Source organism: Trichoplusia ni, chromosome 14, assembly GCF_003590095.1.
Source record: "Trichoplusia ni isolate ovarian cell line Hi5 chromosome 14, tn1, whole genome shotgun sequence".
In the NCBI taxonomy this organism is placed as follows: Eukaryota; Metazoa; Arthropoda; class Insecta; order Lepidoptera; family Noctuidae; genus Trichoplusia; species Trichoplusia ni.
The window spans coordinates 6,976,330-6,992,718 of NC_039491.1; positions in this window are offsets into that span (position 1 = coordinate 6,976,330).

Consider the following 16,389-nt stretch of genomic DNA (forward strand, 5'->3'; position numbering starts at 1 on the left):
TCGTGTCTATTCCGTCTGACGGGAGCTCAAAAGATTTTAGCTAGCGTTGGCTGTGTGCTCGCCGTGCTCGGTTACGTAGCAACTCTATTGTTCGTACACATCAACCGTCTTCCTAGCGACGTAGCAACGTAGCGTCGTAGCATCGTAGCGCTACGCTAAGATAACTCCACTAACGTGCCACCAAAGAGGAAACAACCTATATAAATTGTTTCTTCAAGATGGCCTTTAGCTAATCTGTTTATTCTCACTGTAAAAGAGACTGTGTTTAGTGCTAACTTTTCGAGCCAAAGAAGTTACGTAGAATGAAATTTGTGCGCAAATTGAGCAAAATAAACTTACCAAATTTTGTAATAAACCTGTTATTGTTTAAAACAAAAAAAAACCGTATCAGAATAATTCAAAAAGCTTTAAAAATAGGGACGTTAAAGTGATACAAAGTACTCGCATCCACATCGGATGTCCCGCGGGCCGTTTCCTAGAAATCAATCCGGCGTTAAAAACATTCAACTCTTTGTTACCTTTATAATCGACTGTAATAAACTAAGTACTTCAAAAAGGTTACAAACAATACAATGATAGCATTAAAATGAAAATGTACATTTGTTTTCTCATAATTGGAGCTCTGAAAAAAGGAATTCAAAATGATTCGTACGTGTTTTCTCTCGCTAAATGTATGACTTGATTTTTATAGCACAATTTTAATTATACAAGCAATTAGGGTATCCATTTCGAGTTTGTTTACAAATGGTATAAAAGTAGATTACTATTTACTATATGATACCACGTTTGATTATTCCACATTCTTTTGTGCTAAGCTCTTTTCATATCACAGCCCTAACAAAAATCTTCTACAAATATATTCCTTGTATGCAATGTGCAACGCTGTCTTCGAGACATGTACTGAAGCATTTTTCCAACAAAATCCTGGTCCGCTTGTAACAGCGAGGCTCCAATTCCCCCGACTTCTTCGCTTCGACGTCAACTTGGGCTATTTAGTTCGGAACGATCTCCAAGAGAGCTCTTGTGATTTCAAGGCTTATTTCGCAATCAACTCGTCCCTAGTGATCGCACGAAACTAATATATTCCATCGGCAACCTCCCACTAAAATAAATAAACTCAAATTTAAAAGCATCTTTACTCAATAACATTCATTTCTCATTCAATTGCCTCTATTATTCTCCTTACGTAAATCGTAGAAAAATCCAATATTTTAAAGGAGATTGCGAAGCCTTATGACAAATTGTACATTCACTATTGAGAATCAATGACCGGGAAAATTGGCATATTATCTTAACTAGGTCTCTACAGTTGCAATAAAACAAATTCTCTTGTCGAATGTTCATTGGAAGATCTCGGTGGTTTATGTATAAAGCTACTGGATTTACGTTTTATAGGATTTTCGTAAGAATTTTATGATGGTTTTGGTAGCTATTACTTTAATATAAGACTCTGTAAGTGGGTGTTTTTCTGCCTAATAAACTGGGCACGTTAACCTTTCTTGGAAACTTTTACATCAGTGTTTTTTAATTAGGTAACTGTATTACTAACGGTAACTTTATTAATTAATTACTTAACAAACAAAACAATTGAAATATGATATTCCTGAATTATCTCTACAAAAAAAGTTACATACGACCTACCCAATATACCTTAATGGTATGTAAACAATCAAAATACACAACAAGGATGAATTCTAAGCAATTTTGTATAAGAAAAATATCGTATGTGTGCCAAACAAACGGGCCGGTCGATAGCGTCCGAAACCAGTGAGATGTAAACACGTCATTCATGGAACCAATCACGTTAATAGTGACAGTTCCAACCCGGCCACTATTCATAATACGAGTTTTATTTGTCTGGCGGTCGCGCTAATGGACCGCGCTAATTAAATGGACGTCAACCATCTAATACTACAGAATCTGTACTGACGCACTTACCTATAATACTGATAAATACATCTATGTATGTATTGTGTATAATTGTACATTGCATATTCAGTGATTACCCATTGAATTCTGATTGATGTTTCAGCGACGTCCGTTATCCGATCTTGAATGATTTTGTATGTCCTCGATACAGACGCGTTTAATTATAATTTTCCTGTGTATGAATACTGGGTTAAATAATTACCTATGGGTACAGATGTTATGGCATTTTTTACCAATAAAATAGTTACTTGTACCTAAGATTAAAATGTAGAATTAATATCTACTTACTAATGTAACTTAATTGGAGACTTTATCTATTCTGTCTTGTAACCTGTAATTTATCCAAAATATTTATGAAAAGTGTCCCGATATCCAATAACTTACAAACTTCTGAAGAAGACAACTTTCAAATTACGTTATTTATCGAAGTTAAGTAAGTGGTTCCAGTCTATTAAATTAGTACTGGCGTACATAACACACTTTCACCTGAATTTACGAACGTTTTAGGTAAAAAAATGTCTCAAATAAGAAACTAGTTCCTTCAACAGATGTTAAACGAACGGAGTGATCTTAATTAAACAGTTTGTGCTCAATATAAATAGGGTTGCCCTATAATGTAATGAATCAATGTCAAGAGTTTATTGAATTTGTCCTCGGTACTTTGCACCACTTGAATAGAAAACTTTTACCATTGTGGACTGATTTTAAAAAAGGAAGTAAGTTTTTGATTTAATTAAAATGTAGCAAAAGCTTCAATAATATTTTAAGTCAAAACTGTAAGCTAAATAGTATACCTACAAATAATTTCGCCGAACAAATTAATCTCACAAAGTTTTACCGCCTGTTATTCACCAATATTAATATCACAGCCTTTTGATTCAATCGATTAATAGCTCTTTTAATTAATACTTCAATTTTGTTTTTGTCATAATAACGATCAACACTGACTTTCATTGCAGAATTTATATTCAAACCTAGAGTTACCTTAAGTTTTCTCAAGCGCTTTTAACTTACACTTTAAATACGGGAAAAAAGACGGGTTGCGAGCATCGGGAGAGCGGCGCCGGGCGCCGGGTCGCTGCAGAGATCCTTCATTCGTTACGTACGTGATGGGACTGACCGACAAGATGGCCGGCTAGTGCTGCGGCCTGCAGGTTACGATACACACTATCGATCACGCGCTAATACGACACCAGTAATCCCGGTAAGAGCCGCCTGAAACGTGTTGCTCCCAACATTTATCTTATTTGAGTGACGACCCTACCTTGTTTACATTCAAAGGATTCTCAACGCAAAACACTTTATTGGCAAGATAAATACTGTATTTCTGTGAAGCTTTAAATTAGTTTATATTCTGCGTCCGTCTGTAGTCTGTAGACATTTTTACAGTTAATTAATTGCTCAGTTAAAGTCCAATGAGTTATGATATCTGAACAACACTAGAGTCGGCAGTCGGTAGAGCGGTGCACCTAATGGATTTTTATTTTATTTTGTTGGAGTTACGCAAGCCAATTAGTTTTGTGCAAGCGCATCAAGAATACTCATTACACATCTCTCAAGTGAATTTGAGGTGAAACCCGACTTGAATAGTCTATTTGAATTTACTCTGGCCACTGAGTGCAGTTTTAAGGTGATATTGATTTAGCCTGCTTTTACAAAAGGCAATGTTTAAATTTCTGCAAATATATGTTTTTTTTTTCACAATACATCTGGCAAAAAATGTTCTAAGTAGGATCTCGTTAAAATATCTTAAATGGTTGCAATAGTAATTTAGGACTAAAAATGTGAAATTTACAAAATCTAAATCCAGATTATTGTGTAAACACAATCCCTGTTTAAAAACTTTTTAACATAAACAGACAAGTCCGCCGTGCCGGGAAATTCAACTTAAAAATTATTCCGGGCATGTCTTAAAATTCCAGCTTCGTATTTTCGTGTGTTGCCACTTCATAAAAGTGGTGTTTTACAAAGAAATTGTGTCAGTGGGAAAACACGTATGATGAAAGGCAAACCGTAGAAGCTCGTTCTATGTAACACAACTCTCCGACGTACAGATGACGACTTTCATTATACTCAATCACACTAGGAGCCGCGACGTATCATGTGCTTTTTCTAGCGACGGTGAAGTTCGAAAACAAAAATATGCGAAATGAATCTACTGCGACATTCAGTTGTTCTTATAATGATACACCTATAGAAAATGTTATTAAACCATTATCAAGAATAATAAAATAAGCATTAAATTAAATATGGAAAGCTAAGCTATCGTCCTTGACAGAATACGAGAGAACTATCTCAAGCTTTCTTAGAAATAATAAATACAACTCGGACACAGAATGCCCCGTGGCCCAGACGTCCTATATATTCCAGACACTACTACACACGCGTGAGAACACTTGCAAACTAATAGCTGCATACTCCAGCATCTTAAAGCCACGTTAACTTTGTATTTTTATGCAAACAACTTGAAAGTATACGAGGCGGAATTCAGTATAATAGGCCAATTAAACACTAGGGGCAAATTGGCACTAAGATTTCCATTTTAGTTCTATTCCCTCGGTAAGTTAATTAAGATTTCTTTTTTAATTCTTTGGTTATAGTTTTTCTTTTAAAATCCGCTGTTCATTATTGGAGTGTAGTTTAGAAAAATAATGAACGAAAAACTTGAGAACAACTTACACATGTCATGAAGTCGTAGAAAAGTTGAATCTGTTCATTGATTTTCGATACCGAAGTCAATTATTTTTTGTATCTTTGTCTCTTTTTCTCTCCATCGGTGCATTTGTGCACTCTAATCTATTTCTTAATTAGCATAGAACAAGCTTATCCGCTTTAATTTAATAATAAATAAGAATATTATCTATACCTTTTTTTTCTAGCTTTGTAAGATTAACATGTATTTAAATTGTTTCTTGGCCAGAGTTTTCGTCATCAACAGAATGGCCGTTTACATTCGTTAAGCACACAGTTGGTGTCGGCGATGTCGTGACACTCGTGACACACTCGGCTCGTTTGCTGTATCCACTCGTTTGCGCCTTGTCTACGTGACGGGAAGCAGGCCGCGAGCTGCACGTAATTTGAACGAAAACACACCTACAAGACTATAGCACAAACGAGCAGTCATTAAGCCCAACCATCGTGTTACAAGTTCGGCACAACTAACGACCTATGTATGTACAGTTTTGTACATATTTTGGGTACGCAGGCCGGCCGCCAGTTTCCGATTCGTCCGGATCCCGTAAATATGAGCCTTTCAGTTTTGCTCGCTGAATAAAAAGCTCTTGAATTTCGATCAAGTAAATACCTAAAAAAATATCGTAGTATGAAGTCTATAGACTATAAATAACGGAATTCAACTACTTTTATACATCGCCATAGACGAAAAGAACTTATAAGTCAGTTTCGATTTCCAAACGACCCACGCCGTATTAAAACGGCTATATATTTATCGGAGTCAAACACAGAACATTGTTAGCGTTGTATTGTTAGTCAAGGATCAACAAGGCAACTCGTATAGTTTTACCTGTTCGCTTGATCTCCCAATCCTTCAGACGAGGGATTGATTTGTTCCTTTAGGGTTTCGTCCTTGTCTAGTGGTTGCAAGGCGAAGTTATCTGTCGGCTTAAATGTGGCTACCTAAGGGGTGAATTTTTATCCATCCCTCTTAGTATTCCAAGGCTGTAGGCTTATAATTCGCTTGAGGGTGCGCGGAGGGTACGCGACAGGAGCGCCCACACGTGTAACGGGGCTTTTGCCGTCGTTCCTCGTAGAATAGTCAACCGTAAAGACAAGCCGAAGTTTAACCTTGCAGTATTCTTTTTATAACTGAGCTCAGAACCTCTCCTGACATTCAGAAAAAACATGTTTCTAACATTTGGAAGAGTGATCCGTTTACTTACAGGACACAAAATAACTTTCTATTAATAGAAGTTATCTATCTTGGTTTTCAGACTTTGATGAAAATAGAGTTTATTTTTATCCAATTCTAGGTTTCAAGAAGCTCAGCTGGAAGTTTAACAAAACAACCGTAAGGGATAGTTGTAGAAACACTCGGAACAATTGCATTCATCTGAAGAAGGCCCCTTATTTTTTTGTTGTACGAGAAAAAAACCGATATCAAAATGTTTTGTCATTTATTTCAACATACCATTTCAACATTTCAAAAGTAATTTTAACGTGCGGCAGTAGGTAATCAATGAGAGTATTTCGCACGAAATGGAAAGGCATTGATAAATACTGTTGTAAATTAAAACAACGCTTGATTATCACGTAGATATACATATATTGATCCTTGAAATGTGATTAATGATTGCAGAGATATTTAAATACAAATGTTACCTTAAACAATAGGTAAAATATGCCAAATAAATGAAATACAGTTATGATATTATTGAACAAAAGATAAAACTGTCAATTTTACGCGATTACCTACATTAAAATCTATTCGTATTTATGAACTAAACAGACAGGTACATAAAATGTTCATGAAATAGATTTTGCTTTTACTAACTATAATTATTTTTGTTTACAGTACTCGTAAACTTTTCCCTATAAGGTTCACTTTAAAATTTCCACCGTAAAAATGTAATCTCGCAGTTACGAACATTTCATAGCGACCGTAACATAAAAATCTGATCAATTTCGACACACAACTTGATCGCTACTAAAAAAGTGCTTTTCATTAAATTTGATACTGTACGTTCGCTGTTTTGCTATTATTTAAGCTTGGTTGTGTAGTGTAGTTTGGGTGTAATAAATGTAGTACAAGATAAATTTAACTTGCAACATTAGCACCCCCGGCTTCGACACGACGATTACACAACGAGTGCAATTTTTCACTGTTGCCCACCCCTGCTGTGCGGCACAATTTATGACGCGAAGAATGATTTTTCAACATCCGTAAGTTAGATTTATATTTAACAGCCAAAAAGAGCCTGAGCTAAATCACCGATAAGGGGAATATAAAAATGCTGAGTCAATTGAGTTTCGCTGTGCCACCAGTTCCCGAAGCCCGGAGATACACATTTATCTGTCACTGTTTACTATTTTAATGCTTGTTTTGTTTGTTTATTGCTTTTCGTATATTTCAACGTTTCCTCTTGTTTTTATGCGATAAGTAAACAGCACTTCCTGTCTTAAAGTGCTTTGGAATGAGGTAAGGATTCATTGGTATGTTTAGTTATAAAGCATTTTTTCCCGGTCTCCGTCACTAAATTAAAGTAAAGCCAAAATATACTGAATAATTAAAAAAAAAAGTTTTAATACTGCATAGTACTCTGTCGAGTCACACTAGTGTCCTCGATGTTTCATATTATCCATCCCACATATGACATGTCACTCCCACACTAAAGACGCAAAATAACTATCGCGAAGTGAGAAAGTCGATGCTATGTTAAAATATCATGAAAATGTTTGCAGGCTTGATAAAATCGTTTCAATACCACTTAAATAGAGCATGGTATCCACATGCAGCCAATTAATTGAACCGAGAGTGGGATAAATGTAAGGTAATTTATTACAATTCGCGCCAAACGGCCGACCCATTACATTTAAAATATAGCACGTTCACACTTCGATAAAATTGTTGTATTCTAAAATCGATCAAGCCTATTAAAAACAAAGGTATTTGTTTCCGCCATGTTTTTCGCCAAATGTTTTAGGAATATTCCTACTATTTATACACTATCCATTAAATAGGATGGTCATGGTTTTTGTTCCAAAAGGTGAAAATAACAAACTTCCTACATAAACATACATCTTAATAAAAAAAAACATCTCGTTTTACCGAAAGAAGACATTAAAATTTATGCTAATTGTGCTAATGCATTAAAATTGTTTAATCCATCCACGCCGGAAAAGCAACGCATATTATTTATTTTGACACATACGAAAATTCTTTAAGTATAAGTCGGGAAAGGTCTTAGAGCATTCAGATTTCAAAAACAACATGATTTTCTTAAAAGGAAATGACTGAATTAACTTATCATTTGTTCCAAAACAAGAAACAATCGTCCAAATAATAGGCAAACTTCAGCTCGGTGGACATCACAGTTATGATCCGTGAATAGGCCTAAGTAAGCAAACCGATTGTCGATTTAACATATCTGGGGCGTGCAGGTCCCAGATATATGGGCCAGCAGGCCCGGTCACTCAGATTGAGGGCGTGGGACCCACTCCAAATATCAAGCTCAGCATCAACAAGATTTATGATGATATATTGCGATATCATAGACCTGCTAAGGACACGCCCAATCAGAACGTGATTAACGGGAAATTAGCCGGCGATATTGTCATTCAATTAATGCAGAAAGCAATTTAATTAGCATTTATGAAATGTTACTGATTTCCCCGTGTAAGCTTTACTGTATTGTGTTTGTGTTTTAACGAAGTACAATCTATGTGTTTATTTAATAAATATAATCAAAGATTCAAAGATATTATCAAGAATTGAGGTTTATTTTTCAAAAAAAATCGTACAGTGCCAGGCAAAAAATGAAAAATAAATGTTTGGCCGATTTGTCATTTTTACCGTCATAATTAAAAGTAATAGTTCGTAGAAAAACCTGAGCACAGTGGCGCTGGAGAACTAGACTACCGTGAGAACAGTAATTAGCAGTAAATCTAAAAGATTTACTTCTACTATAAATTCTGTAGTAACATTACGAGTATGTAATTAGGGCGTCTGAACGTGTAGCGAAATCTTATCCATGTATAGTGGTTCATGAATTCAATACGCTTTGCATAAAACTAGTACATGCATAGCAAATAACAGAGCTATTGATCGCCCGGTGGGCACCATATGGCGCCTGATATGTGCCGATAATATGCCCATTATAGTCTCTATAAACCGTCATTAAATAGCGGTTCAAAAGTTCAACGGTATCACGATGTGCTTAAATGTTATGTTGACTGCCGAAATTGTTATTAACGAACAGCTGACGTCGAAATTGTTAGGTACTTAATGGTAGGGCAAGCAAAATCAATTTACATTACGAATTTCTTAAATTTACCTGAGCCTAGTAATATAGAGCTTTTACTTGTAGTATTTTTTCTTTGTCCACGTTCAAAATTTATTGGATAAACAATACCTAGAAAACTTTTTGTTTTTGTTTTGTCTTTGCGCTAACTGGCCAGTACGAAACACGTACAAAGGTATCATGAGTCGTGGATTTCTTTGTGTCCCTGAACAAACAACACTAATTAAATTACATTTCGTTTCTATATTTTATTTTAAATGTCTCACTTTGTGGATATATTTAATTAATTAAACGTTTACGACACTTAATAACGAAATATACAGAAATAAGTTCTTGTAAGACATTTTAATGGTGTTTGGCAAAGTTTAAGAACGAGTTACATTGCAACGTGTAATTTAGTTTTGCTAACATGGACGTACAACGTAATGCTCTTAGCCAGAACAGTAATTAGCATTTTGTTTAGAATTATGGTGTTGTGTTTATCATGTGTAAGTAGCTAATACCCACAGACCTTGCCTTAGCAACGAGTGTTCAGTGCATAAATAAGATTCAGTTTCTTTACCTGAGTTCAACTTTTATTTTGGTACTCACTCAATTACTGGCAAGGTAATTAATAATCAGCAAAAATGGAAGTCGATGTCATTCGTTAATCGTTACTAATAGATTTCTGCCGTGGTATAACTAAAATGCCATGTGTTTACGAATTTCCAAAACTATTCAAGATATTGAAAATTCGCAAACACAGATCGATAGATTTTTGTTTTCTCATTGATGTAGCATCAAAAGTTGAAAATTTACCAGATGTTGGATAACGGCATTTATACCACGGCAGAAATGCTGCAAACTCTTTTAGTTTAATAGCAACACCTACGTACATACCGTGGTATTACGTCTGTGACAGTGTACTTAGACATCTTACTACAATATTAATAAGCTTTCCAAAAGTACGTATAGAATTCTTCGGTCGAAAATAGAACTACCTACTTGGATGCGTTTATAAAAAATGTAAAAGACAAAAGGAGGCCAGCTGTGGTTGCGAGGCAAAGGAATTAGGGATTAAAACTTAAACATCGATGTTGAACCTGAAACCTATTTTGTTAGAAAGTGTAGACCAGGTTTAAGAATAATACCTCGTTACTGCATTCAAGTTCGATTTAATGTAGCAAACATTGGCATCGATCACAAATATTTGATGCAAGTTCATGTGTTTGTACTTTGTTTTTTTAAAGTTTGTTAAAGGAAAGAAGAACCTCTTTAAGGATTGTGTAATTGTTAATCGATAGCTTATAGGTTGATCGGTTTAGTAAGAATCAGGCCAAAAAGAAAAATATAAAATAAATTCAAAGCTAAAATATTTTCATTGTTTTTAGTATTATTTTATCCTTCCGTTGCTCTCACAAATCTATGATTACCGGAAAATTACAGTCCAAACTTAATCTGATATAGTTTTTCGAACTTCTGTTACCAAGTTAGCTCCACTGTATTTATCGTGTTAACCTAGATTCGCTCAAAATTTCACATTCTGAGCGCAGAGGTAAATATTAGCACTAGTCTGTGTACGAAGTTAGTTGTATTGTGTTCTGAATTTAACTTACCATTTGTACTTCATGGAACATGTAAATTAAGATATCCTAATTTAGTTCAAAACCAGAATAGACTTGGATAAGTTTTGTAACTGTCTGTACTACAGATTACAGTACCTAAATTTTGATATACGATATTAAAATAATCATCGTCACCATCCTAGCCTTTTCCCAACTATGTTAGGGTCGGCTTGCAGTCTAAACGGATGCAGCTAAGTACAAGTGTTTTACAAGAAGTTTTAGAAGACTGCCTATCGAACCTTAACCCAGTTACCTGTGCAACACGATACCCCTTAGTCAGACTGGTTGTCAGACGTTCTAGAATCCGACTACCTGTAACGTCTGTCAAAGATATGTAAAAAATACTATCATTATAAAATATCAAAGTCGTTTTAAAAAATAACAAAACAAAACAAATTCAGAAACGCCTGCATTAACAACATTTCAAACACCACTGGCTAGCGCTGCAGCACAGCGAAAAGTTTTAACTGTCCGGTTTTAGATCTTTACACAAATAGGAGATTGCTTTTAGTGCGACACGTGATGCTGAATTAGAAATAAAAGGTTGTGGACTACGCGGCGACTTTTATTCCTGGCTTCGTTCGAATGCACTTTAAAATACACCACAGCTACAATTAGCCCGACGGAGACAATTTTCTGTGGCACATAATAGCACATTGACGGTCCATTGGTCGGGCCTGTAGCCGCAATTTGTAGTAGATGTCCTTTAATCACTAACTCGGGTCGAAAATATTCGGTAATTCGGTTCCGAAATGCTATAAAGATGTAGGTAATTGCGTAAATGGCTTCTGTGTTTGCAAGAGTTCGACGAAAAGCAAAGTACCTGTTGTGTAAATTCTAAGAAGTTGTTTGGCACTGATATCTATCAAATTCATTCTTACAAAAAAAAAAGTGTGATAATAACATTAGCAAAAACCCCAATGTTATATAAACTGGAAGTCAGATGGACATTAAATTATTACATATCCTTCACAAATGATCTCGTTAGTAATAACCTCCACTTGACGAATCGATGCATAACATACCACCTCTCCTATTTCCAATTTGACAAATAAAAGCGTAAAACGCAGTCTGTGCCATCGCTATTTTATCTGCGTTAATTAAAAGTATCGTGAGGGAGGAAACCGAACCTTTCTTATTGCATGTGACACGGGAGGGTTTAAAACAAAATTAGTGCGACAAGGGAAGAGCTATTGTTTTACCAGATACCCGACGTTGATGCCAGGATACACATGGAACAAAAAAGTAAAAGGAAGTGGCTCTCAAGGTACATGCTCCTGTCACTATAAGAAGGATATCGACCTTAACATGCGTAAATACGACTATGACATGTTTTTTTTTAATTCAGCCATTACTGTCCCACTGTAGGGCAAAGGCATCCCTTGGGTTTTGCCACTCTGTCCGGTCTATTGCTTTTTCTTTCCATGTTTTGTGGTATGCATCCAGCTCGTCGCATGACATGATTTGAATCGAGTTATTTATACCAAGGTCTTTTTTTCTTTTTACATTTTAGAAACCTTACAAACCACAAATCCACGTGTTTGACAAAGATAATCAGAGGGTGGGTAAATGAGTAATTTTAGCGACAACGGTTCCAGTACTAAGGCAGTGTATTAGCACTTCCATCTACTCGTCTATGCTGCACGGCAATACACTTTGTAACACATTGTCAATGTAAGCATTTAATGTATGTACGCTGATGCAACATTTTGCTGCTATATGCTCTAAAGAAATTCCCCGATCCGTGAGCTACCTAGTTATGCATCGTGGATTTGTAGTTCAAAGTGGCTCAGTTTCAATAAAACCGCGGCTTCATAGCCTTAACGTCTCACCGTTAGAAAATGCAAACTTTAATACAATTTCTAATGCAATTTTACGAGACTGTTTTATTGAATTCTATTTCAGTGAGTCAAGAGAAGCTTCTAGAACGATAAAATAAGGTATTTTGTGTTGAAGATTACCTGAGATGTTTCTCTTTTCATGCATTATAACGAAGGCTTAAAACATTTACTTGGTAAAGAAATACAATGAATTAAAGCTCTATTAGGATTGTGTAAATCGCTTTTATTATACTAGTCAGTTCTACTACGCATGTACCGATCTTTTTAAGGGTAAATTCACTCTACATTTTCCAATAATAAATATTGACGTTAAACTAGAGCCTATGAAGGTTATATCGGAAGCTGACCGAATTACGTCAAATACGCACAGATCGTAGCATATTTTAGTACCTATATCAGAGCCGTAGATGAAATACGACACGTTGAAATTTGATTCCCACCTCACGAAGCTATAACTTTAACAGTTCAGGTCATAAAATAGAAACCGTAGGTAAAACGACAGACCCCAGGAGTGAGGCAGGACTCATAAAATTTTGCATGTTCCGTAGATCGCGCGCCTGCTCAAGTGGAAAATTTCACTCGTACACGCCAGTACGCAACATTTACGACTTTTTCATGACGTTATACAAGAACAGCTTCTACAGAACTATAAAATCGTCCACGTTCACGGCTTTTTTCTTTTTCAAATACGAACTACCTGAAAACAAAAAACTTGTACCTAGTTTGAAAGAGATGCTATCGTGAAATATTTCCCTCTGGTCGCATTAATTTTGCAACGGCTCGCGCCGACGCCGCTTTGCAGCAATATTGGAAAACATTACAAATTTCATTTCAAAATGGAAAGTGTCTTGCTTAATTCTTTCTATTTGAAAAGATTTTATTCGTTCGCTATTTTCGCAAACAACAACGTGGCTGTCTATAACAGTTAAAGAAAAAACGGGACTCTATCGTCTGTGTAAAATGAAGTCGAAGCGAGTCGGACGCTGGGGGCGGGGCCCTGGAGATAAATCTCGGCCGGCGACATCGACAGCGGGTGCGCGTGCCAACGCACTACCAGCGCAACACCACATTAGGGGCCAAACTAATGTCCGTGATATAACATCCCATCCCGGGCACAACGACGCATCTTCATGACCAGCGTATTTAGATACGCATTTGAGAATACATACTGTCATGTATATAGATATTTATAGAAACGTATTCTTTACAGAGTTCGTTGCGAGTTTTCCTGCTTCAAATTAAACGTTAACCTTGGTCATCCTTTACAGATCCTTAAAAGTCGTTGTTGCATTGGATAAGCTTCCAGATGCTAAGGTTCTATTTAATGTACCTACCTAAAAATATTTTACACACTCGGTAACATTTTGTAGTCACAATTTTATATTCGATGACATGTCTAAAGTTTTTCAATTTATAAAATTACGAATGATAGATAGGAATTTTCTATAAAATTTTCAATACTCAACAAACATTCTGTCAAAGTGGTATAAAAGTTTGGAACTGTAAATGTTGTTTTATGACCGTATGCGATGTTCAGTTCATAGCCGTGTAACCACATAGTAACAAACTTTTGCCTGTATTTGATTGCAAAGTACCGACAATTTTACGTGCTGTTCCACCTGCAGAAATTTCAATACAGACTATGTTTTAGTTTCAACCGTTTGCATATTGAAACGAAACCCTGCGCGGAATTCTATACTTACGAGTCGGTCAACATTCGCAGCAGTCCTTTGGCAAATTTGCTGATTGGTGAATATTTTAACTCTAGAACCATAAACCGTTCACTTTGTTTAAGAAGAGCAATTAGTTCGCACAATCACGTCGAAATGTTGTGCTTGTTAAAAGGACGAACTCCGAAACATTCATTAAGCTGTCTTCCGTAAATCACAAGCCTAAATGCAGCTGGTTTTAATGAAACCACGAGTAGTGGAGAATACAAACGAAACTTAATACGTCGGAGGCTCGCCATATGCTCGGCCGCAGTTCACTTAGTGCTCTATAATTTTAAATGATTGTACCGAACCCATATCGGCCGGCAGTAGCCGCTGGTACTATTGATCGCCGATTCGGTAACTCTGCCTCGTATTTTACAGTAAATTGTAGTTCTATAAGCGCTCGTTCGCTCAGCATCAAAGCCATTTATCGTGGAGTCGGTTTGCGGGCGCGATGCCGCCATCCCTTACTAGACTGACATACTGGGATACGTTAAGGAGCGTTCACATTTATATGATGACTAACGCACGATAAAGACTACAATTATTGAAGGTTTTATGACTTGTCTTATTGCACAGCATCAAACGGCACTTCTGGAAAAGGGCGGACCAAAAACAAAAGTTTATTTAATTGATACTTAAACTTATATTTCGAACGCAATTACGTTCATAAACTAAAAATAGGAAAAACATGTTTTTTTTTTCTTTGATTTTAGCTAAGTAAATTCAAATTGGGAAAATAATACAAATAACAAAAAAAATAAAAATGTTTTGGACATCAAGTACATCTCTGTCATTAACTTATACAAATAAACTAGAAAATGCTATCGAGCCCGTCTATTCAACTGTTTCGTGTAAATGCTTCGCGAGATCACTGCATTGATGGCTACTTAACCTAACACAATGGCTCTACAGTGACAAGTTACATTTCAGTGTGTGTCCAGAGAATATTTCACTCGTACATGAAAGGGCCGCACAGTTAACGTACCACTATTTAAAGACTTATGTATTGTCTGATTGTATAATGTAATTTTATAACGCATTTGGTAACCAAATTCAGCAATTAATTAAAATAGCTTTGTGTGTGCTACGCGCTATCCATAATGACACTATCAAATGTATATAACTTTTACATCGTTGAGCGAATCGACCTGTTAGCTATACTTTTTTTGCAACCAGCTCTTGTAGCCAAGTGTATGTATTTCGACATTTATCAAATAGAAAAGACTTGAATAGAGATGACAGATCAAAGTCACGTGACCTACAATATTTTTTGATGTGGTCTATACAATGCCTTTGTGTAGGATACACTTTTGTCATTGATGATTGGTTATACATTGCCGCGCACCGATGTAGATGCGTGAGACGGTGTATTTAGGTTTAGCCAGCTAGAGTCTGACACTACCCGCTTTCTCCCCCGAAGAGGTGCTTGTCCATGAGTATTCTAGCAACCAAACCGCAGCAATCTCCATACCAAAAAAAAAAGGGATTACTTCAGCGGATCTGAAAGGATAGTAGAAATGTCATTAGGATAGATTGGCTGCGTAAAACGCCAAGTTAATATTTATCAGCAAAGTCTTACTAAAATCTTTAAACAGTTAAATAAGTTATGAGTGTGACATTAATCCTGTGTCCAAATTGTTCTCATTAAAGACCAATCAGTCAAAGTCTGTTTTGAATACTAGTGTACATATAATCAGAGGTAATCTACGTAATATCAACAATAATAATATATTATCTAATTAGCAATAATCCCTCGCGTGATATACTAACAACTAATTAGCTTTTGCTAACGCTTTGGTATCTGCGGTTGGCGCAATTGCGACACATCAGAAATCTCAATGTTTATCTAATGTGGATACGATATACATACATACGTTTTGCTATCGTTTAACACAACAAACGCTCGAAATCAACTCCAATTATATTTAAAAAAAAACAAAGAATGATCGATCAATTATTGTTATATTTCTCTGAGAAAAAGCGATGGGACGTTTTAGTGAAAGTTTTACAAAGTCGTTTAATGTTAATAAAAGTCTTTAATTGTATATTCCACTAATAAATAATAAGACACAATTAACTCGCACCCCTCAGCTATTTCTTAAATCACTGAATAGCCTAATAGTTAGTATTCTTATTCAGTAGTCAAGTGATAAAAACAGTTGGCAAAAAATATTCCCAACAGAATAACTCTATATAACAGTAGATAAACGTGACTTTAGAAGTTATTCCAGGTTTCTGTTCATATTACTGTTATAAACTATGAGTCTAATCTCGTACGAACGTTTATGACAAATCTTTTACGAAATGAAGGCCTTAGAGAATT